This window comes from Ambystoma mexicanum, chromosome 10 (genome assembly GCF_040938575.1).
Source record: "Ambystoma mexicanum isolate Mex_15411 chromosome 10, UKY_AmexF1_1, whole genome shotgun sequence".
Taxonomy (NCBI): domain Eukaryota; kingdom Metazoa; phylum Chordata; class Amphibia; order Caudata; family Ambystomatidae; genus Ambystoma; species Ambystoma mexicanum.
Genome location: NC_090932.1, coordinates 208,753,158 through 208,779,110, shown reverse-complemented (window position 1 = coordinate 208,779,110; position 25,953 = coordinate 208,753,158).

The following is a 25,953-nucleotide window of genomic DNA, read 5'->3' as shown; positions in this document are numbered from 1 at the left end:
AATTAATGTAATGACCAAGGGCCTTGTTTCCATTCGGTAGAGCAAATAGGGCAATAACTTTGCGATATGGAATTTAAATAAGGGGATTAACGAGATTTTGCTATTCGTTGCCAGTAGTTTTTTCATCTGGCAGGACAGCTGAAGGGCTTGATTGTTCAGATCTTCCTCGAGCTGGGCCAGTTTTGAAAATTAATACAACTTGAAGCCCAGGTAAACCACATCCTTCTCTACTGGAATTACTTGTCTCTCCCCATCCTCCCTGGATTTGGAGCTGACAGGTGGACCTCCATATTCAGTCTAACATGAATGTTGGTATCCTCATACAGGTGAATTATTATTGCCGGTAAAGGTAGCGGGAGGCCCGAGGTGGCCAATTTAGCCCACAACTGCTCTCTGTGGATCCGGTCAAATGCCTTGGACAGATCTATCCATGCACCATATAGTACTGCTCCCCCTTTAACCAAGATCTTTCACTAGTCAAGGGCATAATCAGTCCATTCAGCGAGGTTGATAGGCCCCTCATGAAATCCATTTGCTGTTTAGAAAGAATATTATTGCTCATGGCCCAACCTTTCAAGTCTCTTAGGACTGCTGCTGCAAAGATTTTACTGTCAACGTCCAAGAGGGCGACTAGCGCTTATTCACTGGATCCACCCGAGCACCCTTCTTGAAGATTGGAACAATTATGGCTAATTTCCAAGACGCTGGTGTAGACCGACTCCAGAGCACCTCCTTAAACAGTGTTAGCAAGATTTTAGCCCAAACGTCAACATCTGATTCAATATTTGGTTGGTTAGACCATTCGGGCCTGCCGATCTTGAAGAGGAAGACATCTTAATCAAATCTACTATGATTATCTGTGAGAGATTCAGTTTCCAAATTACATTCAAATCCTAATTGTTAAGCCCATTAGTGGATTTTCTATACAGGACACTGACATGATCGCTCCAGATAGACTCTGGCACTACATTACTTTGTAAATCAATTTGTGTAGCTTTCTGGCAATTGATAAGTGACCAAACGTTCTATGAATTGTTGTTACTCAAGGCTCCAACATCAATATGCTTTCTCTTTGGTGTCAAACATCTGTGCAATTGAGACCAGTTTCTGTAATTGCCCCTCAAAGTCCTCAGCGTCCATTCTTAGTCGTCTGCATTAATGAACTCCTGTTTTAGGGACTTTACTGCTTTTCTCAATTGTGGTTTCCTCTGCTAGGTTTCCTCATTGAAAAAATGATTTTGATTTGGGTGCCAATGTGAAACTGGACATTGGGGCTGGTCGAAATCCCACAAGAATTCCATAACGTTTATCAGAATTCAGGCTTTTACAAGTTCTAAATCGGATGTACAGTCTTTGCAAACTTGCATTCAATTTATCACATCCCCTTCTAAATTTCACAATCCTATTTGGACTTATGATCACTGCTCCTTCTTCAAGGACCTGAAAACTGCTACACCTGCTAAACAAATCTGTAGGGAGAAATATGTAGTATATTGTTGAGACTCCAAGTCTTTGCGGGAGGGATATCCCCCCACACATTTCCATTAGCCAGCGTCAAGTTCCGGTCAGAAATGAAAGAAGGCCATTACTTCCCATTTGTTATTACTGTTATTAAGATCTAAAACAATGTATTGAACAAATACTATTTATGGAGTTCTTTCAAATAGGCAAACCAAATATACATTTGCTCAGTTTAAATCCTTTAAAAAACAAATTAGCCAACCTGAGTAGTCTTCTGTTTATGTCTACCACTTAGATAACAAAAATTGATAATTTGATAGTTTGTCATCATATATAATATTGTAAATGCATAATAAAAATTACAAAATGAACTAATTAAATATTATAGATTTTTGGTTCTACAAATTGAATGTCTACTAAATGTGGTGGCTTTATGGTATATATGAGAGGAAAGGTCTTTTAGGCCTCCTCCCCTCCATTCCGACCCACTAGCACACAATGCTCGTCCTACGGCTGCCCATGCGCCTGTGGCCAGAGGTGCCGGACAGCGGCGGAACAACACATACGGATGCAAAGCTCAATCAGAGGGCCGATTACTGACTCCATTTTGTACCAAACCCTGACTCCATTTTGAACATGCTTAAGAAGGCATCATAGCAAAACCAGTCTGCAGGGCTGCAGCTCTCCCTTGAAACCGCGCACAGTGAGCAAGTTATTTCCCCCACCCCCTCCCTTCTGTGTTCCTGCAGCAGCCCTGATCTCACAGGAGACTGGACACGAACAGCTACAAGTTAAACACTGTATTTCTCGCCTTCCTTCATCCACCACTGACCCACAAATGATCGGGAAAGAGTTTGGGCTGAAGAAAACAATTCATCTCCACAAACATCTCTCATCACTTGCAGACCCTACATTTAAAATATGTACTGTGGATAACCCCCCCAACCTCACACCTCTATTGATGTAACAGATACACACCACACGACTGTTTGCCTCCCTGGTTCACCCACAATGCTAATCCCCTCTATAAAAGCTATAAACCCCCTCCAGTGGTTGTATACCAGCAGGTTGATCTAATACGTCTAAATCAATTGCAATGAACATGGAATTATGATTCAGATGGTGGGGCATATAATGGTGATTGCACATCGTCCCTTACCAAAGATCCTCACAAATGTATGACATGCTCTGTGACTTGTTTTGTTATGGTGTAAGATGTATGGTCCACATGCTCACTGGTTTTTCAATATTATGTATATTCGCAAAACGTGTTCAAATGGTATAACACTCTCATGCGTACAATATAAACGGCAAGGCCACAAGGCCAATGTAAATAGAGCGATTCTACAGCACGATGACCACAGTAAATGTGAAGGCACAGCTCACAATGTAATCAGAACCTGCTTATTATTTGTTGTAAATGAAGTGGCAAAAGGTTTTATTATATTCTAATGGTTCACGTATAATCCCACTAAATATGAAAATTCAACAAGCCGCAGGACCTTCTCTCCCCTGCCAAGCAGCACCGCACACAACAGTGTGCACTCAGCCCCCGCCATTCTCCCCCTCATGAGGATATGATGGCCAGAGATCCTTGTCTTACTGATGACTTAATGCAATAAATGTAACCTCTCACCCTTCCACTGAGCCCACACTGAGTATTCACCCTCCTTCCCCTTGACAGCCTATGTCTCCATAAAACTTGCCTGACATCCACAGAATCTGTTTAAAGAAATATAGGCTACAAGCCCCCTCACCCCAACGTCCTTTGATGTAACAGTTACATGCCCCTCATCTGTCGGCCAACCCAGCTCACCCCAGATAACTAATCCCATGTGTGACAATATATTTTCCTCATACTAACAAACAATAAACCATTCTCTCATGGATCTAAGAGAATGTTTGATGAATGTGTCAATGAAATATGGTGCATAGATTAGGCGCCTGGTCCGACGTAGTCTCACTTTTATCGTCCAGGTCAAAAGTCTAGTAATATCATTCTTATATGTCAAAACGTGTAAATAATGTCCAAGGTATGTGTGGCCACAAGGGCGAATGTCAGACAGACTATAACTTCACGGTTTGGACATTGCTCGACCCTGTACTTCATCCAGATGAGCCCTGGGGACCCAAGTGCTCGTTTACATTAAAAAGAGAGAAACAGTGGACATTAATTTTAAACTAAAAAGACAGTTGTCAACTAGTAGATCATATGATTATGGATTATGTATAACTTTGAAGTCATTTCAGACTGGTGGATAATTATTCACGAGGCAAGACTGATGCAAAAATGAGGACAAAACATCAATCATAGGTCTATATAATTAATCCTTGTGTAGCTGGCTAGCACACGGAGGTGCACCGCACTGGGTTTTAAGTTCCTTATCAAAGGGTTGCATAAAGTATTTTTGCATCTCTTAGATTTTTTTAAGACCCACCTATGTTTGCAGTGCAGCACATAATTGATGCTTCTCTCCCTACTGGTGGATTTAAGGAGAGAAGCACATTCAGTTGTGTTAGGGCATTCATGTGGGTCAATTTGTCAGTAACTTTTGACAATGTAAAAATGCAACCCTCCTTAAAAGAACGTGCCAGGAAGAAATGTATGATGAGTCAACATGAAGTAATATAGGCAGCACCGGCCACACATTCAGCTTCTTTTTAATGTTGCATCCGGGACAGTATCAGAAAAGCCTGCCATGCCCAAAACCTAAAGCGAGGGCAAAAACAACACACTGGCAGTGGTAGAGAGTAGAAGTCTACCTTGCCAATTGGGCAGTTCTGTATCACAGTGCAATTCACAAGTTTCACTCATGAAGGAATCTCAACAAGTGCCATAAAGCACCTGTAGACACTATGGGCCCGATTCATGGAATTATTTGCATTGAAAATAGGGAATTTGCGTGCCAAACTGCATGCAGATCTGTGTTTGTCAATTCATGGAGCCGACTGTGCAGGACTTTTTTTGGGACTTGAGTGGAGTTCGCACAGGCCCGGCATGTCTGTGTGAGTCGACGAGTGCCTTGCACAAGACTCAATGCAGAGTGTGGGCTGGGCCTGCGCATCGACCAAAATAGCAATCACAGCCCATCGCCACGCAAATATAACGATATTCATGGATTTGAATGAGAACGTCATGTCGCAAAAAAGTACACACAAATCCAGGAACCCATACGTCACATGATAGAAGGTGCAAACATCAATGCACATGGGAAGAAATGTGTATAATGCATGCATTACACACCAAACAAACATCTACAGCCTCAATGAATCCTTCAGTACCTGGAGCCATTGTGCATGGACACCGCAGGAGGAGGAGGATGCCCAGGGCCCATTTCTTTGCGACACACACCACACTTGTTGGGACACCCAATGATCAGGTGTATGGCAGGTACAGGCCTCCCCCATATAATACTAGACCTTCACAGTGAATGGGAAGATGACCTATCTTCACCCACCATCTGTTTAATCTCAAAGTTCTTTAAGTTGAGCAAGAATGGGTCGGTCTGCCTTCCTAAAAGTAAACCTATCTCCTTATATAAGAAGTTTTTCTGTGGCACCACTATGACCATGTAGAGTGAGATGAGCTGCCACTCCACATGCATCGGCATGGATTGGATGCCTAACTTGTATCTCAGGACCACCATTGGGAGCTTTGAGGGAGCCTCGGGCCCTTCTTCCAAATATATCGATCTTGGTCCAATTAATGTAATGACCAAGGGCCTTGTTTCCATTCGGTAGAGCAAATAGGGCAATAACTTTGCGATATGGAATTTAAATAAGGGGATTAACGAGAATTTGCTATTCGTTGCCAGTAGTTTTTTCATCTGGCAGGACAGCTGAAGGGCTTGATTGTTCAGATCTTCCTCGAGCTGGGCCAGTTTTGAAAATTAATACAACTTGAAGCCCAGGTAAACCACATCCTTCTCTACTGGAATTACTTGACTGCTAAGTGACCACTCAAAGTTCGGGACGACCATACCCGGTATTCTAAAGGTCAACAATTGTGACTTTGATGGGTTAATTTGCAGCTCATTTATTTTTGCATAATCTTCCAAACCTCCCAGAAGGCGCTCTGGCCCCACGGCAGTACAATTCCAATAGGACTAAATCCTCAGCATTTGCAAGCCACATCATTAGCCAAGTGCCAATCCTAGGATGTCTCAAACATGCAGAGTCAGTGTCTCCTCCAGATCTGCCAAATTTCAATAAAAGGGGAGGGGGCTATTATACAACCTTGTCTTCCCCCATCCTCCCTGGATTTGGAGCTGACAGGTGGACCTCCATATTCAGTCTAACATGAATGTTGGTATCCTCATACAAGTGAATTATTATTGCCAGTAAAGGTAGCGGGAGGCACGAGGTGGCCAATTTAGCCCACAACTGCTCTCTGTGGATCCGGTCAAATGCCTTGGACAGATCTATCCATGCACCATATAGTACTGCTCCCCCTTTAACCAAGATCTTTCACTAGTCAAGGGCATAATCAGTCCATTCAGCGAGGTTGATAGGCCCCTCATGAAATCCATTTGCTGTTTAGAAAGAATATTATTGCTCATGGCCCAACCTTCCAAGTCTCTTAGGACTGCTGCTGCAAAGATTTTACTGTCAACGTCCAAGAGGGCGATTAGCGCTTATTCACTGGATCCACCCGAGCACCCTTCTTGAAGATTGGAACAATTATGGCTAATTTCCAAGACGCTGGTGTAGACCGACTCCAGAGCACCTCCTTAAACAGTGTTAGCAAGATTTTAGCCCAAACGTCAACATCTCATTCAATATTTGGTTGGTTAGACCATTCGGGCCTGCCGATCTTGAAGAGGAAGACATCTTAATCAAATCTACTATGATTATCTGTGAGAGATTCAGTTTCCAAATTACATTCAAATCCTAATTGTTAAGCCCATTAGTGGATTTTCTATACAGGACACTGACATGATCGCTCAAGATAGACTCTGGCACTACATTACTTTGTAAATCAATTTGTGTAGCTTTCTGGCAATTGATAAGTGACCAAACGTTCTATGAATTGTTGTTACTCAAGTCTAAAACATCAATATGCTTTCTCTTTGGTGTCAAACATCTGTGCAATTGAGACCAGTTTCTGTAATTGCCCCTCAAAGTCCTCAGCGTCCATTCTTAGTCGTCTGCATTAATGAACTCCTGTTTTAGGGACTTTACTGCTTTTCTCAATTGTGGTTTCCTCTGCTAGGTTTCCTCATTGAAAAAATGATGTTGATTTGGGTGCCAATGTGAAACTGGACATTGGGGCTGGTCGAAATCCCACAAGAATTCCATAACGTTTATCGGAATTCAGGCTTTTACAAGTTCTAAATCGGATATACAGTCTTTGCAAACTTGCATTCAATTTATCACATCCCCTTCTAAATTTCACAATCCTATTTGGACTTATGATCACTGCTCTGTCTTCAAGGACCTGAAAACTGCTACACCTGCTAAACAAATCTGTAGGGAGAAATATGTAGTATATTGTTGAGACTCCAAGTCTTTGCGGGAGGGATATCCCCCCACACATTTCCATTAGCCAGCGTCAAGTTCCGGTCAGAAATGAAAGAAGGCCATTACTTCCCATTTGTTATTACTGTTATTAAGATCTAAAACAATGTATTGAACAAATACTATTTATGGAGTTCTTTCAAATAGGCAAACCAAATATACATTTGCTCAGTTTAAATCCTTTAAAAAACAAATTAGCCAACCTGAGTAGTCTTCTGTTTATGTCTACCACTTAGATAACAAAAATTGACAATTCGATAGTTTGTCATCATATATAATATTGTAAATGCATAATAAAAATTACAAAATGAACTAATTAAATATTATAGATTTTTGGTTCTACAAATTGAATGTCTACTAAGTGTGGTGGCTTTATGGTATATATGAGAGGAAAGGTCTTTTAGGCCTCCTCCCCTCCATTCCGACCCACTAGCACACAATGCTCGTACTACGGCTGCCCATGCGCCTGTGGCCAGAGGTGCCGGACAGCGGCGGAACAACACATACGGATGCAAAGCTCAATCAGAGGGCCGATTACTGACTCCATTTTGTACCAAACCCTGACTCCATTTTGAACATGCTAAAGCAGGCATCATAGCAAAACCAGTCTGCAGGGCTGCAGCTCTCCCTTGAAACCGCGCACAGTGAGCAAGTTATTTCCCCCACCCCCTCCCTTCTGTGTTCCTGCAGCAGCCCTGTTCTCACAGGAGACTGGAAACGAACAGCTACAAGTTAAACACTGTATTTCTCGCCTTCCTCCATCCACCACTGACCCACAAATGATCGGGCAAGAGTTTGGGCTGAAAAAAACAATTCATCTCCACAAACATCTCTCATCACTTGCAGACCCTACATTTAAAATATGTACTGTGGATAACCCCCCCAACCTCACACCTCTATTGATGTAACAGATACACACCACACGACTGTGTGCCTCCCTGGTTCACCCACAATGCTAATCCCCTCTATAAAAGCTATAAACCCCCTCCAGTGGTTGTATACAAGCAGGTTGATCTAATACGTCTAAATCAATTGCAATGAACATCGAATTATGATTCAGATGGTGGGGCATATAATGGTGATTGCACATCGTCCCTTACCAAAGATCCTCACAAATGTATGACATGCTCGGTGACTTGTTTTGTTATGGTGTAAGATGTATGGTCCACATGCTCACTGGTTTTTCAATATTATGTATATTCGCAAAACGTGTTCAAATGGTATAACACTCTCATGCGTACAATATAAACGGCAAGGCCACAAGGCCAATGTAAATAGAGCGATTCTACAGCACAATGACCACAGTAAATGTGAAGGCACAGCTCACAATGTAATCAGAACCTGCTTATTATTTGTTGTAAATGAAGTGGCAAAAGGTTTTATTATATTCTAATGGTTCACGTATAATCCCACTAAATATGAAAATTCAACAAGCCGCAGGACCTTCTCTCCCCTACCAAGCAGCACCGCACACAACAGTGTGCACTCAGCCCCCGCCATTCTCCCCCTCCTGAGGATATGATGGCCAGAGATCCTTGTCTTACTGATGACTTAATGAAATAAATGTAACCTCTCACCCTTCCACTGAGCCCACACTGAGTATTCACCCCCTTCCCCCTGACAGCCTATGTCTCCATAAAACTTGCCTGACATCCACAGAATCTGTTTAAAGAAATATAGGCTACAAGCCCCCTCACCCCAACGTCCTTTGATGTAACAGTTACATGCCCCTCATCTGTCGGCCAACCCAGCTCACCCCAGATTACTAATCCCATGTGTGACAATATATTTTCCTCATACTAACAAACAATAAACCATTCTCTCATGGATCTAAGAGAATGTTTGATGAATGTGTCAATGAAATATGGTGCATAGATTAGGCGCCTGGGCCGACGTAGTCTCACTTTTATCGTCCAGGTCAAAAGTCTAGTAATATCATTCTTATATGTCAAAACGTGTAAATAATGTCTAAGGTATGTGTGGCCACAAGGGCGAATGTCAGACAGACTATAACTTCACGGTTTGGACATTGCCTGACCCTGTACTTCATCCAGATGAGCCCTGGGGGACCCAAGTGCTCGTTTACATTAAAAAGAGAGAAACAGTGGACATTCATTTTAAACTAAAAAGACAGTTGTCAACTAGTAGATCATATGATTATGGATTATGTATAACTTTGAAGTCATTTCAGACTGGTGGATAATTATTCACGAGGCAAGACTGATGCAAAAATGAGGACAAAACATCAATCATAGGTCTATATAATTAATCCTTGTGTAGCTGGCTAGCACACGGAGGTGCCACCGCACTGGGTTTTAAGTTCTTTATCAAAGGGTTGCATAAAGTATTTTTGCATCTCTTAGATTTTTTTAAGACCCACCTATGTTTGCAGTGCAGCACATAATTGATGCTTCTCTCCCTACTGGTGGATTTAAGGAGAGAAGCACATTCAGTTGTGTTAGGGCATTCATGTGGGTCAATTTGTCAGTAACGTTTGACAATGTAAAAATGCAACCCTCCTTAAAAGAACGTGCCAGGAAGAAATGTATGATGAGTCAACATGAAGTAATATAGGCAGCACCGGCCACACATTCAGCTTCTTTTTAATGTTGCATCCGGGACAGTATCAGAAAAGCCTGCCATGCCCAAAACCTAAAGCGAGGGCAAAAACAACACACTGGCAGTGGTAGAGAGTAGAAGTCTACCTTGCCAATTGGGCAGTTCTGTATCACAGTGCAATTCACAAGTTTCACTCATGAAGGAATCTCAACAAGTGCCATAAAGCACCTGTAGACACTATGGGCCCGATTCATGGAATTATTTGCATTGAAAATAGGGAATTTGCGTGCCAAACTGCATGCAGATCTGTGTTTGTCAATTCATGGAGCCGACTGTGCAGGACTTTTTTTGGGACTTGAGTGGAGTTCGCACAGGCCCGGCATGTCTGTGTGAGTCGATGAATGCCTTGCACAAGACTCAATGCAGAGTGTGGGCTGGGCCTGCGCATCGACCAAAATAGCAATCACAGCCCATCGCCACGCAAATATAACGATATTCATGGATTTGAATGAGAACGTCATGTCGCGAAAAAGTACACACAAATCCAGGAACCCATACGTCACATGATAGAAGGTGCAAACATCAATGCACATGGGAAGAAATGTGTATAAAGCATGCATTACACACCAAACAAACATCTACAGCCACAATGAATCCTTCAGTACCTGGAGCCATTGTGCATGGACACCGCAGGAGGAGGAGGATGCCCAGGGCCCATTTCTTTGCGACACTCCACACTTTTTGGGACGCCCAATGATCAGGTGTATGGCAGGTACAGGCCTCCCCCCATATAATACTAGACCTTCACAGTGAATGGGAAGATGACCTATCTTCACCCACCATCTGTTCCCATGCCCTTACCCCACTAGAAAATGTACTCACTGCACTACATTTCCTAGCCACCGGGTCCTTCCAGTGGACCACTGCTTTAGTTGGTGGGATATCACAGGCCACCCAGTTATGCTATTTACACCAGGTGCTTTCCTGTATAACATCACATGTATGTGTGCGTAGGCACATAGATATCCCCCGAACACCGGCAGAAAGCTAGACACTCACTTAGGACTTCTATGATGTGGCATGCTTCCCCCCATGTACTAGGTGCCATAGAATGCACCTATAAAGCGCTATGGTCACACAGACTGAACAAACACATATACAGGAACACAAAGCATTGGCACTCCATTAATGTTCAAGTTGTGTGTGATGCCACAGGAATCACCCTGGAGGTCTATGCAAATTTCCCAGGCAGCACACACGACAGCTACATCTTTCCTATGTCACCATTGCACCCGCCCATGGTAGCTGGATAACATGGCAACACATGGCTCATTTGTGAGTATGAACACTCATGCACATGCATTCATGCCACACACTGAATAATCGACCCTGGAAAAAAATGAGAATATCAACCATATTGACATTCATGATGACACCTATCAGGAACTCCACAACACCAGCACAGGTGAGGTACAATACTGCACATATAGCCACTTGGGCTATAGTGTAGCACACATTCAGAGTGCTAAAATTACTGTTCCGCTCCCTTGACCACTCTGGTGGGGTGTTGGTGTATGCACCCCCAGTAGACTGTCAAACAATTGTGGCTGCATGTGTCCTGCACAATGTTAAAACACAGCACAGTGTACCAGTGGACATGCAGGTGGGACACCGTCTGCACCCACAGGCAGCACCCTTGGCTATGCCTGGCCAAACAGCACATGGAGAGGCTGCACCCACACAGCTAGTGAAATTGTACTTCACTTTAATATGAGCCCCTGTGGAGTACACACAGTGAAGCCACCTCCCAAGTGCCATTCAATGATGAATTGGGGCCTATCCTCTGTGTCCACATCACCCTGAGAATGTACCACCGGGAGTGCAAATGTGTGTGTGTGTCCATTAGACATAAAACAACATGGCCAAGAATAGGCCCCTGAAAAAATGTGTAAGTGGCAGTATACCACTTGCACCACTACTTATCATACCTAGATTTAGGCTAACTAAGGCGGGGGGAGGCAGCTTCCAGGTTCGAGCGGCCCAATTATGGAATTCACTGCCTCACCCTTTACGTGAGGAGCAGCCCTTTCCGAAATTTAGAACCAACTACATCAATCTGCTGAGGTCTGCCAATGATTAGCCCACTAGCGCTTACTCTTCATCACGCGACCCCTACTATAGTCACATCACCGTCCTGCCTATTTTTGCTCTTGCGGACACTTTCACTTTGCCCATCTAGCTGATGAGCTATTGTCCATTTAGTGTCTGCACATATACTGCCTTTATCATACTTTGTACTTACTATGCTTGTATGTAAACTGCAATTGCCGCTCTAACTGTAACATATTGTATTTGTATGTAACCCATGACCCTACCCTGTAACTTAAGCCTTGCATTTTATGTAAAGCTGCGCCCGGCTACCTTCGGGTCTGGTGCACACTATAAGTGAATAAAACAAACAAACTCCTCTGTAAAAATGCAAAATATTCTGGCACAAGTACAAATATGACACTATAGAAAAATGCATGAAATACGCAACAATCAAATGTTAGTACCTAGCCATTAATGGGCATCAAAAGGAACTTTTCCACCAATTCTGATAAGCAAACCAAAACCGGATGAAAAACCTGTGCACTACAGGCCAAAACATATCCATGTTGCTGTGAGTGCGAAAGCAGGGGTGCGCAATTAAACATGTGACATACATACTGGGAATAGGTATAAATAAATAAAGGTGCAACCACACATGAAAGCAGCATGTGACTCTTGCCCCTAATCTGCATGGTAGTGCACAACTGAACCACACAGGCATATCAACTTGACACACCAGTTCCATGTAGTACAAACCAAAGCACCCAGCACAAGGAACTCAGTCCTAGAGCACCATCAGCTGTACAACAACTGGACTGCTTGTAGACACCAAACCACACGCATTAAACCACAAGTAGGAAAGCATACTTCAAATGTGATGCCAACAAAGTCATGCAAGGACAGCCCTGAACCCCCAATGCATGTCACACAACAACAAACTGGTAAAGTGGCCAAACCATTCCCTAACCACTATGCCCACAATACACAGTCACATCAAGCAGTCATGTTGAAACTGGAAAATAAAGTGAACTACAAGAGAAATGCACATCCTAACTCATTCCATGAACTGAACTTAGCATTGAAGTGCACCCAACAACTGTCAAAATGCCCCATAGCAAGTGATGGTACACCCTGCATGGTATATGCTCACTATGGCAACCAACAAAGAATGGACAATCATGTGTGCCTGGTGTCTGTGGAGTACATTGCATCACAACATTGTGCAGCAATGCAGGCATGTGTGTGGATTGGTCTTGGGACAGCAACGCCAGAAGTGGAAGAAGCACCATAATTGGACTGTCTGTGTGGGTAGGAATTACTATTGAAAGATCTTCAAACGGGAAGACATGGGACAGCCAAGAACCATGTGTAAAGTGCAAGAAAATACAACCACCACCTTAAAGATGTGTCACAGTACACAAACAGCTAGGGCAGCCACCCTCGTGACAACTCACCAACTAAGCCCCAACAGTGATACCCATCCCCAAATAAGATCCTGCAACCAGTGGCACTATGATCATCAGGTAAAAACAGCATGCATAAACAAACCATCCTAACAATATGTTTCACATGCACCCACAATCCTGGACCCATTCCCCCGCAAACAAGTGAAATACAATCAACACCACAGAGTAGCAGACTCCATGACACAAAACACAGCACACATCACACCCTGAGTGCACTTCACTTACCTGCACATGTCATCGACCTCGCTAGCCTCCACTGCAAATACTTTTTCAAATTACAAAGCCATGCATTGCAACAACTGATACTGCCCATTCATGACAACTTGTGTAGGGCAGACACAACTAGGCATGCACCACCAAGTGTACAAGGATCACAGAGTGTAAGAGGGAGACAGGGCACAGAGTGATGATTGGCGAGCAGTGGAGTGCAGCTGGAGAGAGTAAGAGAGAGGGACAGGAAAAAACAATTCAAGTAGTAGACTGTCTGGAGAGGAGATGATGACGGACCTGACTGACATCACAGTGTATGAGGGCATAGACAATCAGCCCTAGGGAAGTAGATGGATACATGAACACCTATCTACGTAGCATCCTGGTCAGAGAGCATGGCAGGAACATAGATGGACAAGAACCACATCTAGCGGTACATAAAGGACAAAAGTGGGTGATGGTGAAGGGCAGACTGGCAAAGAATGGGCACATGTGAAAGGTCAATCATCAGGTCTACATCAGAAAAAACACCAGCAACACCTACCATGGCATGCAAATCACCCTAATACCCATGTACGCTACACCCCTGCAGAGAAGGGAATCTGATCATATACTCATACCCGACACAAACCAACATACACCCAGGTACTGCAACAATGTGAATGGACCTACGGACAACATGCAGCTATTCCCTCACACCAAACACACCATACACCCTGAATGAGACTGTCCCAGGAAGTGTGCATGGATTCCAGTTTGCACTTGCAACACACACAGGGAGAACCGATGAAGACAAGCTGTGGGTAGTGGACAATCATACACATGCATGTTTACCAATGTGAGCACAAAATGTTCACTCACTGACAGTGGCAGAAGACCTGAAGAAGGAATCAAAACCAAAGTTCATGTAGCACACCCTGGTGCAGAAAACCGACTAAATCAAACACTGTAAGAAAAGTGTCCTCATTGCATAACCCAGAACCAGTCACGTGAACATATGCACATATTTGTCTAATCCGACATGCATCAAGTGTGACAAACATCTCATATGGAGTCAATGCACGCAAGAGACCAGAATGAATATCCATAGTCTGCATCATGAAGCACTGCAGAAGAGGATGATGATGCATGAGATTAATGTGGGTGGCACATGTTCAACAGTATAATGAAGAGAACCAATTGACTACCCCTCTCTGAATAGTCCCTTCTGTACAGCAAGATTTGGTAAGGTGGGTCTACCTAATAAGTGGGTAGAAAGATCACCTAGACCAACCTAGATACTTTGGCGGACAGATTACTTTTTACAAGAAACAATTCTCTTTATTTATTTTTCATAAAAACATGTTAAAAAAAACATTTAAACATTTGATCCTTTGATCATCATTCACCTCTTGCATCTGACATATAATGTTACAATAATGGGGTAAATTAAATGTGCTTTTCTCCAAGCATAACCATCAATGGATTATGATTATGAGACATGGGAAAAACACATTAAGTTCCCTTTGCGGGTGACATATGTTTCGGCCCCTGAATGTGTACCAAACCCTGTCTTTGGATTGTCACTGATTCAAATGTTGGGACATCTTCAGGACAGAGATTGTTTTTTTCAGGAAGTTCAGCTTCATTCCCCACTGGTAGGTTTAATGATCTCTTGTGCATATAACACTACTTGGGACTTCTGAGCTTGCAAACTGGTGAAATCAATTTAAACATCCAGTGTTGTTTTCCGTTAGTTCATGTGTTGCAATGTGCCTGATGTTGTTAGCACTTAAATAATTCTGTAACCCCGTATAGAAATCCACTATGTTAGAGCAGCACTCCAGAACCGTTTTAATTGTGGTATTTGTGGTAGGTGCAGTGATTATTTCTGCTTGTCGGCCATTCCGTACTGTCATGTTGAGACATGTCTGGGCAGGTTGTGCAAGTGTACAAGGGAGTGGATTGTGAAGTGGCACAGGTCAAAGAGAAGTGTGCACAGGGCGTACCCCTGCAGGGCATGGTAGGAAACATGTGGACTGGGGAGTGGAAGGGTGTCAGTAAGGACACATCATCACAGTTGGTCATGCAGATGCACAGTGAATGCATGCCTTCAATTATTACGTACATCCACACTTAATGAAACATTGCCAATGGGTAAAGTGTGTATAGTGCTGTCCATTCTCTTCCAATTATGCCATCAATGATCTAAGTGCATCCACACAAAGCATGCACATGTATAGAAGTGTAACTGCACGCACACACATACACATGCTTGTGTACAGAGACACAACTGCCCAGACATTCCACAACACTCAAGGTTAAGCCACCAGTATGTCAAGGTCTGTACTGCATGCAAATACCATGGTGACCAAAAACACCAACACACCATGTGAGACATAGCACATGTTTACCTGCTGACTGAGCTGGCATGATGTGATTCCCTCATCATCTAAAGTAGAGGGGTAGGATGGGCACCGCAATGTTCAGAAATGTTCAAGTACTATGAGACTAATATTTAATCTATAGTAATTGTAATTGGAGCACACCCTGTAGCCTTGGCACCACGTTATAAACAACAAACTCAAAACATAGCAAGAGAGAATCTTCCGTTCCTGAGTGTGCTCACTCGTGATTCTCCTTCTGGAGTATGTTACTGCTTATTATAGTTGATTGTTTCAAAGACAATGTTAGTCTAAATTTACTCCAAACAATAGAATGAAACAAAGTCAAGCGTGATATATATCATTATGGTGACACTCCAGTGTCTTAGTTTATTTCTTCCTTTCCTGACAACTCAGTGCCCAATTCTATCATTGCCAATGCATTTCGGACTGTTTCCATCATCAGGGCTCATATGCACTGATTGTTAATCATCTATTATAAACATATCACAGTGTCCACATTAAACTGTTATATGGATATTCACATCAAAGTCTGGACAAGGATTATTTCAATATGTCCCATTGCCCACTGCCTGGTCATGTATACCCGCTGCATACTGTATTAGGCACGTTTAGCAAAAACTCACTCATAACGTATACTTTCTAAATATTAATTTGAAAACTTTACAAATCAGCAGTATACGCTTTAGCGTGCACCTACTGAAACATTCATTCCCCCCTTTTTTTTCAGAGACCACACACTCAATCAACAAACCTACGGGTTTGTTTCAACAAATATTGTGGGCACAACTATCTGTGGTGCTTTACTACCATACTGCACAGAAATACTATTTAGCATACCGACAGGCAGGTAAGTTACTTATTTGAATGCATGGCTCTATATATTTCGATTATGGCAATAGTCACATGACATTTTTAAAATATATACATGCTGGTCCCTAAACAACCTGTTTCTGTTTTCAGAAACCACATATTATTGATATTGTTACTCCGAAGAGCACTTGCTCTTAACTCCTGTGTACGCATTACCTCGCCTAAACTTGCCAGGTAATTTTCTTTTCCGTTTCGCTGAAGGTATATGAAGTATGGGAATGTCTACCAATTGTTATGCTATACACTGAGGGTATCTTGCTGGAACCATGGGTGGCTTATTTAAGTGCAAATTAAGCATACATGTACTCATTTGGGGTACTCTCTTGTAGGGTCATGTCTTACCCATGTTTATTATGTGTTAACCTACACACTTTAGGTACTGTGCCAGAACTTTGAGTATTCAACCTAAGCCAAAGTCAGGCAAAAATGTATTGATCTGTGGAGACTTTACTTTAGGTTTATATGTGTTATTCATGGCTTCACTGGAACACTAAACTATTAATGATATTCATAAATTTGTTTTCTCTTCCCCCCTCTCTTTTCTGACTATATTTTTTTCTTCTTTTTCTTAACTTTTCATGTTCCTTCCTTTATCAATTGCACAATTATCATGTAATTTGTTATTATTGTATTTGCTTTATATTTCATTCTGTCATTGGTTGTAAAAAAAAAAATTTGAGATAGGTATGGAGCTCTCAGCTAACGTACACGCCCTGAGGATGACCCAGTAGGGTTGAAACACGTGTTGGTGTCTATTCAGTTATTTTAGACTTGCAGGAATATATACTTGGTGTTTTTTTCAGTTACTTTTCAGTTATCTCAGATCTTCAGGAATTTGTACATGTGATTGTATATATTATCATAAAAATTTGAAAGTCAATTGCTGGCCAAATAACAGCATCTAAAACCATAAGTTGTTGTGTTTGTTAGTTCCCTTTAAGTTGATTACAACTCGACATCTATTGGAAGCACGGCTAATGAGGATATTTTGACCGATTATGTATTAAAAGTCCGAAATGCATTGGCAATGATAGAATTGGGCACTGAGTTGTCAGGAAACAAAGAAATAAACTAAGACACTGGAGTGTTACCATAATTATATATATCACGCTTGACTTTGTTTCATTCAATTGTTTGGAGTAAATTTAGACTAACTTTGGCTTTGAAACAATCAAATATAACAAGCAGTAACATACTCCGGAAGGAGAATCACGAGTGAGCACACCCAGGAACGGAAGATTCTCCGTTCCTATATTTCGAATTCCCTCATCACCTGCCAGGAGTTGTGCCTCCACATGTGTGAGAGGAGGGGAAGTGCCTCGCAGAGGGCATGGGGAGTAGGGATGCAATAATGTTGTGTGGATGGTGGTCCTCCCATAGAGTGCCATCACTGCATGATTCTGTAGCACTGCAAAAACATGGGACAATGCATTACAAAAGCCGTATTTCCCAATCAAGCAGAAAGCACACATGCGTTAAGAATCACTTAATCCAAGGATACCTGCACATTCCCTCCTGTTTTCCATGATACAACCATGGCATTTGACATCACTGTGCATGGCTGCTTGTCCCCAATTGCATCCATCATGCCCCTGAGTGTGCAACTGCACATGTCAATGGACCCAAAAAAGAAAAGAAATCCACCTTGGAAAGTGCAAAAAGATTAATAAGGAGTCATCCGGGCCAGGGGAATGTGATAAACCACCAAAAAGTGTCCATGCAGAATTCAGGGGTAACCCAAAAAATAAGAATTAACTCCGGCAATGGACAAGAGAAAGAAACCAGGGGAGGAGGAGTGTCCACCCTGGAGGGGGGAGCGGTATGGTGCATGTCAATATCCACATGATTGGACCAAACATTAGACAAAAAAAAGACAAAAAACTCTGTGGGCTCATGGATGGCACAGAAATCGTGGACAAGGAGGCTGGCATGTTCTGGTACCCACATCCTGTGGTTGATCTGCAGGAGGATGTGGTGTTGCAGGTGAACCACGTAGTGCCAAGGCCTGGTCTTCACTGGGTTTGAATGCACCACCACAGTGAGGTTGGTGAGGTCTCCATGCATATCCTCACGGATGGCAGCAGAGTCTGACACAGCAGTCAGTCTTTTCACTGACCTCTGTACTAGGCCCTGAAGACCCTTGCATATGGAAACAAGGCACAATCACCATACACCCAGTGATACGACAGACACAAGGATCGATTTCCAAGTACTAGGGTTTATTGCAAAGCAAATATTCTCAGTCGGCTGACTGGGTCTAACGTCTCACAACATGTGATCACCCAGACCTCGTGAGAGGCAAGAAAGCGAACATTCTACAACAGTATCATATATATGATAAACAATCATACAATCTCGTTGTGACACATCTAAACCACCCATAATATCTCTTCTCGAGCTAGGGTTCGATAATTGACAATTATGACAAATATGACAGTCCATGACACGTTTCTTTCTTAATCTATATGACTTGGTTTAGCAACAGTTGCAATTTGCAGCAAGCAGACATGATTCTTTGTTATGAAGGACACAAAGCACTTGTTTAGCGAGAAAGCTGTGTTATAGGAGACACACATTCCAGAGCATGTTATCGTCTGGTTTCTATTCGTGAACTAGGGGTCAGCCTGATCTAAGAGGGCCCCGAAAGGGGGGCCAAAAAGAATGTATAATTCATGCTTTAACGGCCTGTTTCTACAGTTTTAGCTAGACCAGCTGGCACCTGGCTTGGTGATTAAATGCCTCTCTGCTCACCTTCAAGGACTTGTGAGGGAGGAAAACAATGTATTTCTGTACTGTTTGCCATTTCTGTCCAGGCCGGTCTCTCAACATGTAACCTGTGGCCTTGCTCTGTGCATGAGCAGAATGGAATACATACATTTTGCAAAGCGTTTGAACAAAAAGGCAAAGAGAGCAAAGAGAGCAAATGGCAGACGTTTCACAAAATGGAGGCTCTATGGCTATGCTGACGATTCCTCATCAGCGATGTAGGGCATATAATGCAATTGTTTTTTTCGGCCAACATAATATACCATCTATGCTTCTGTAGGGTAATTTTCTAGACTCACAAACCCTCCTTTTGGCCGTAAGCCAAGTGCATCATCCATACATCGCATATTCTTCTGACCACGTATCAAATTCGGAGCTATACATACTACAGTAATTGTCATCATCAATATTAATCGACATGAACTCTTTCATAGTTTCTTTTTCGTAGCTTGTATTGGTATCTAATTTGGAACTTCTTTTTTCTGATACCATGGCAGGCAGTGTATGCAGCAACAACATGTCATGATGAGTCCAAGGAATGTTACTATGATTGCAATTAGTTTCCATCCCCATGAGTGCAATAATTCCCAAAACCAAGAACTTATATTCAGTTTTCAACCACCGGTCGGGATATGAAGGTCAGAGCTCAGAATGTGTAATTTCTTTATTGCCTCAAAAATCATAGGGGAGGAGTCACTAACAAATACGCGACACGCTGACCCCACGATTTTGCAAACACCTCCACGGTCAGACAAAATTATATCAAGAGCCATCCTATTTTGAAGTGTCATTAACCTAACTGCCTTCTCTTCTAGGGTCATATTATATAGTATGTCGGCAGTTACATTTATCATTTTTTCTAGTATTCTTGACACCCTCCGTATATTCCATGAGTTTATTGGTTGGCCCCAAAATGGGATAGATGATTTTGCTATGTCTTCTGCAATCAATCCTGCTTCGTCCCGCCAGGGCCTGGATCTAGATAATTTTGATATGTCTGTTGTTCTGGACAGAAATAAACCTGGGAAAAGGATCCCTAAATAACACGCCCCTCCCCAATTTCTAGGCAACCAGGGATAAGCTTTATCTCCACATATAAAATAAACGGGATCACCTACATATATTGGTTCTTCTTCTCTTTCAAGTACTGCAATATTCATGCATCTATTGAATGTCCCTACTGCATAGGAAACCTTTTTCGTAGGCAAAATGGGACAGTGCAAGGATTGTAATTTATTGTATACGAGGGGGGCACTACGTCCTTGTTCTCTCGTTGGTTCATTTGGAATGTAATTACAGATGATTTATAAGGGACATACAGTGTGTCCACTGGCCTTACCACTGGTTTTATCACTCTTGCTCTGTTAAATATGGAACAACCTACAGGTTCCATTACCACTTTTTCAAATTCATCTATGTTTGTTCTATCTAACTGACCTATATCACTCTTATTCCATTTCCCATAATATAGTGCACTTAGTGATGCATAACATGCTGTATTGAGGGGTAATGGCTGTACATACCAACACATTCCTTTCCCACCATGCTGCGGTAAATGGGAGCAGACCCAGCAATTTGTTCTGTTCAGGATGGAGTGAGTCATATTCATTATCAAAAGCAACGTTGTATTGCCATAACCTTCCCTGTGTCTTTCTTCTAATGGAGGGAGAGTATAAGAGAGTACATGGACTGGACTGTCTGTGGCAGGTGCATTGGTAACAGACAAAAGAGAGCTTAATGGATGCATGCTCTCTAAATACCATAGTACTGGGATCAGTGTACTCAGAATACAAAGTAGTATTATAATCATTATCATACATTTTCTACTGCACACTCTTCTTGACATTTTTATAGTCTCACCATCTACTACATCACCAGCGTTGGTGCAGGAGGGAACAGAAGCAAGTATGGGCATTGTGGGCAACTCTTCTGCTCTAACAATGTTCGTCGTGAATACTTTCTTCCCAGCAGCACCTGTTGAAACAGCAAAGCGTCAAAGGAGGTCAGCGAAGCATCTAGGCTAGTTCTCAGCAGCATACATTTTTAAACATGTGGCAAGATAATTGTGCCTCTGCACAGTGCTACAAAGACTCCAGAGCAGGCATCAATTATGTTTGCATCATATGCGCCCCACTCGTCCCTATGGGGTAATCAACATATGTCATTCACTTTTTCAAAGATATCACCGGGAAGCCGCGTTCCAGAGCTCCCAAGTTGATGCAGATTGCTACAGCCCCCACGCTCCACTTCCCTAGGCCTCCGATTCCCAATTCATCCGTGATGGGAATAGAGGCAAAAACAAAAGACGTAGATCAGATCACTTCCGATTTTGAGAACGTAGGTTGTACCTTATCTCTCCAGGTACTGTGTGATCAATGAACAGTGCAGATGCACTTCCAGATGCAGGCTCAGTGTCAGCCTGTGATGCAACAAGTGATGAAGCAGGCTTTATGTCAGCTTGTGATGAAGCAGGTTCGGCTGGGCAAAGTTGGGGCACATTTAGCCCCTTTTCCTTTGTGGCAATCTTATCAGGCTTTTTCTCAGGCTCAGACAGTATTTGTGGCAGAGAACTGGCAATCGTGTCTTTCGAGTCAAGGGCAGCTGTATCCTTATTGTCATTTGGATCAGGCAGTGCTTTCAACGGAAATTGATTTTTTTTCATGTGGGTGGCATGGATCCATGCCTTACGATCATCCACTCGGACCGCAGTCTGTGTTACCAGAAGAACTTGATACGGGCCCCTCCACCTGGGTGCGAGTGACGATTTTCTCTCAAAGTTTTTGACCATGACCCACTTGCCCGGCTGCAGACAGTGCCCTGGGCCTATGTATCGGACAGGAAGAGCCTCCTGCAGCTGTTGATGAATCAAACAGAGTTTCTGCGTTAACAAGTTGCAATAAGTGCTGAGCAAAGGGTACACTACTTCATTCAAGCTCCTCGGCTGTGGGGCGCACCAAACATTTGCGGGTCTCCCCATGACGATTTCATATGGGCAAAGTCCAGTCCTTGCCTGCACAGACATGCACATGGACAACAAAGATTAGGGCAGTGCATCAGGCCACCTCAATGGACTCCCTGAACAGATTTTACTTATTTTATTCTTTAAGATGCCGTTTTGACGCTCAACAAGACCGGCACTCATAGGGTGTCTGGCGGAATGGAATTGTTTATCAATCTGAAGGCCTGCACAAATCTGTAATATCACGGCGGCAACAAAATGCGGGCCGTTGTCTGACCATATGACCCGTGGCAGACCCTATCTAGAGAAGTATTCTTTCAGCATCACTTTTGCTGTGCTCATTGCTGTGCAGTCCTTAAGTGGGTATGCTTCCACCCATTTACTGAATGCACACACTACCACCAGGATGCATCTAAGGTTCCAATCCCAGTGTACAATAATCTCTAACTTGGGATTTCACTTCTAATAAATATGACCATACATTTGAAAAAAAGAATTTGTCATATTTCAGGTTTTCAATTTGCTGTAGCAACACAGTCAGAAATATTGAATTGACTTGCAAAGAAACTTTATTTTTTTGTCTGAATAGGACGAACTGAGCACTAAAGTGACAAGTATTTTTTGTTGATGTTCACATTTGCTTTGCTTCCCTTATGCCTTTCCTTGTTTTCTCCTTGTTTCATTTTTCTATACATGTTTTGAAGGATTTCATATCCATTTTTAAGAATGTAAAATTGTGTTGTTGATTATGTATGCCCCACATGTTGGATTTCACTACATGCTCAATCTTATGATGTAAACTGTTGTTTCAATCTCAATGTGTTCTAATGTTTCCTTTGGTGTATTGTTTTGCTATATACTATTGTATGTAGAAGTTATAACCTATGCGGTTATACAGGGCTGGACTGGGTAAATGGTTCTAATTTATTTACACCTTACATTGGCCAATCCTTGACGCACCAATACTCCTCTCTTTTTTGTCAACATTTGTATCTAAGGTTCTGACATCTTTCCATTTCTATGAAATCAAAATGGATGACTTCAAAGGGCATAGAGGGGGGGCCAAAACTACCTACTGGTGTAGTGGTTCCTTTCCCAATGTTGTGTTGCAAACAAGTCATGCAATTCTGGACCAGGCTTTCCGCAGTTTTTCTAATGTGTGGATTCTGCCATACTGAGGCCAAATGCTGAATCATCTTTTTAGCACATATGTGTGTGGGACTGTGGGCCAAGATGACCATCGCGGTTACATAGCAGTTGGGCAGCATCCACTTTCTACTCTCCTTATCTACCAAGCATCCCTCCACGTCTAATTCTGCTGAGCCCTCCGCCCATGTTCTTATTTCATCTGCAGTTGCTTCCGCTTGCATCTCTTTAACAGTGGCAATACCATTTTCTATCATGCAGGGCACTTCTTCTGGCTGAGCTATAAACATTTTCGTGTGTGGATCAGTGGCAGTTTGTTTTGCAATTTTGTCTGCAAATGCGTTTCCTTTTCCAAGGTTACATGTTACTTTCTTATGCGCCTCACATTTCATTATTGCTAGTCACTTAGGACACGCCAGTGCAGACAACAATCTTGCTATTAAAGCACCATGTTGAATCTTGGTTCCATGTGATGTTAGATAACCCCTCTCGGCCCAGAGTCGACCAAAATTGTGTACCACCCCAAATGCGTACTGACTGTCAGTATATATGTTTACATTCAAATTTTCAGAAATCTCACATGCTCTTGTCAATACAATTATCTCTGCAGCTTGTGCTGAATTACATGGGATCCTTTTGCTCTCTACAACACCCTTTAGTGCCGTGATGGCATATGAAGAAGTTGATGTGCCATCGGGCAGTTTAAAACAAAAACCGTCACAAAACAGTTTTCCGTCTGGCTCTTTCTGTGGGGTGCCTGTTAGGTCAATTCTTCCTTTCGTTTCTTGTTCAGTAGCCATTATACAATCATTGGGTGGTAGTTTCTCTCACCCGTACTTTCATAGAGAAGGGGCATTGACTCTGCAGGATTCAAAGCACAACATCTCAAAATTTGAATACGTGGTGCAAAGAGGAAAATGTTGTATCTCGTCAGTCTAGTTGATGTAAGATGTTGTGTCTGCTTTCTATTTAAAAGAACGTCTACCATGTGGGACACCATCAAAGTTAAGGCGTGACCCAAAACCATTCCCTTGGTTTGTTTCACCGACACGGCAGCCGCAGCAACAGCTCGCAAACAGCACAGCAAAGCGCATGCAAAAGGATCCAGCATGGAAGAAAAATAACTGCATGGTCTATTTGTTCCTCCTTGTTCCTGTGTCAAAACAGCCAGCACACAGACATTATTTTCATGCACAAATAAATTAAAATCCTTTTCATAATTTGGTGTGCCCAAATCTGGAGCTGAGCACAACGCAACTTTGAGCAGATCAAATGCATTCTGACATTCCTCGCTCCATGGTAAAGGCAAAACAACATCTTTCTTTCTCAATGCCACCATAGGTTTTACAATCATCACAAAATTTGCAATCCACTGCCTGCAATATGAAGCCATGCCTATTATAGCTCTGACTTCCTTCTATGTCTTTGGAATAGGCATACAAGAGATGCTTTCTATCCTTTCTGGTGTCAGTCTCCTTCCCTATTTCAAAAGTAGGTAGCCCAAATAGGCCACCTCCTTTCGACAATACTGGAATTTTTTTAATGAAGCTTTATGTCCATGTGCTGCCAGATGTATCAACAATTTAACAGTACTCTCTTTGAAAATGTCTTCTGTGTCGGCAACAATCAACAGGTCATCAATGTACTGCAATAATACACATCCTGTTGGCAATTCTAAAATGTCTAGCTGTTCTTTTAGTGCTCTGCTATAAATACTCAGGCTCTCAGTGTAACCTTTTGGAATTTGTGTGAATGTGAAAGAACACCCTCCTAGTGTGAAAACAAATAAGTATCTGCTATCTTCATGCACTCGGATGCTAAAAAATGAATTTTTCCAAATCTATAACACTAAAATGTGAAGCAGAGGCTGGAATCATTGTCAAAATGGTAGTGACATCTGGGACCAAAGGAAATTGGGGATCAACTACTTTATTTAATCCGCGCAAATCAATTATAAAACAAAATGGTATTTCATTACCTCATTTCTTATAAACTGGAAGAATGGGACTGTTGCAAGTGCTACCAGTAATTTCTTCTATCATGTTTCATTTAATCAAATCAGAAACAATACATTTCAATGCTTTTTCACCCTCCATCGAAATGTAATGCTGTGGGATACGTGGCAATGTAACTCCCTCCTTCAAAACAATTCTCACTTGTTCTATTTTCAAACAACCAACATCGTTGTCATTCATTGCCCATATACAAGTCGGTACGTTACTGAATTCAGTTGGTAATTGTTTAGACAAATATTGTGATACTGGCATCTTCTGAGGTGATATTGTCAAATACACTCCATCAGGAGAACAATGAATAACTGCACTTAATTTTTTCAAAAGAATTCAAACCCAACAGATTTTCACCGCACTTTTGTGTCAAAAGAAACGGGCATGACTCAATTAATGGACCTAGTGTAATGGGTACTGATTGTGACACTGGACTGATTACTGGGGTACCTGCGAACCCTGCTGAAACATTCTTTTGCCCTGAAAGTAGTATCTCTGGAACCAAGTGATGGTCA